Genomic DNA, 493 nt, shown 5'->3' with positions numbered 1-493 from the left:
CGGCCAGTCGCCCAGCAGCTCGCGGCGGGCCGGGCCGGCGGCGTCCGCGGGTGTGTACAGCGCCAGTAAGTCCAGCAGCAACAGGCGGCGCTGGCGCAGCTCCCCGAGCACAGGCGCCCAGACGGCGGGGGCGGCCCCAGCATCACGGCCCAGCTGACGCAGCAGCAGCTCGAGCGGCGTGAGGCCGCCGCCGTCGCGCAGGCTGGGCGAGGCGCCGTGGCCGAGCAGCAGGAAGAGGCACTCGGGCAGCGCCAGCTCGCAGGCCACGTGCAGCGACGTGCCGCCGAACCTCCACGCGGCTACAGCCTCGCCGGTCGAGCAGGTGCTTGCGCTCCTCGGCCGGGAAGTCGTGCACTGTGCGCAGGATGCGGTGCAGGATGCCCACGCGGTTGTAGCGCACGGCCAGTGCCACGTGCGGCCCGGGCGCTGTGCAGCAGCGGAAGCCGGCGCTGGGCGGCGCGAGCGCGCACCGCGGGAACGTGGCCAGCAGGTA

At 75.5% G+C, this 493-nt stretch overlaps 1 pseudogene; it reads right to left on the bottom strand.

Moving 5' to 3' along the window:
* Positions 1 to 11: 11 nt before the first annotated feature.
* Positions 12 to 490, bottom strand: LOC103070016 (ankyrin repeat domain-containing protein 9 pseudogene; annotated as a pseudogene).
* Positions 491 to 493: the final 3 nt, after the last annotated feature.

Source organism: Lipotes vexillifer, unplaced genomic scaffold, assembly GCF_000442215.2.
Source record: "Lipotes vexillifer unplaced genomic scaffold, Lipotes_vexillifer_v1.1 C26118451, whole genome shotgun sequence".
Taxonomy (NCBI): domain Eukaryota; kingdom Metazoa; phylum Chordata; class Mammalia; order Artiodactyla; family Lipotidae; genus Lipotes; species Lipotes vexillifer.
This window is presented reverse-complemented; position numbering and strand designations above follow the sequence as displayed.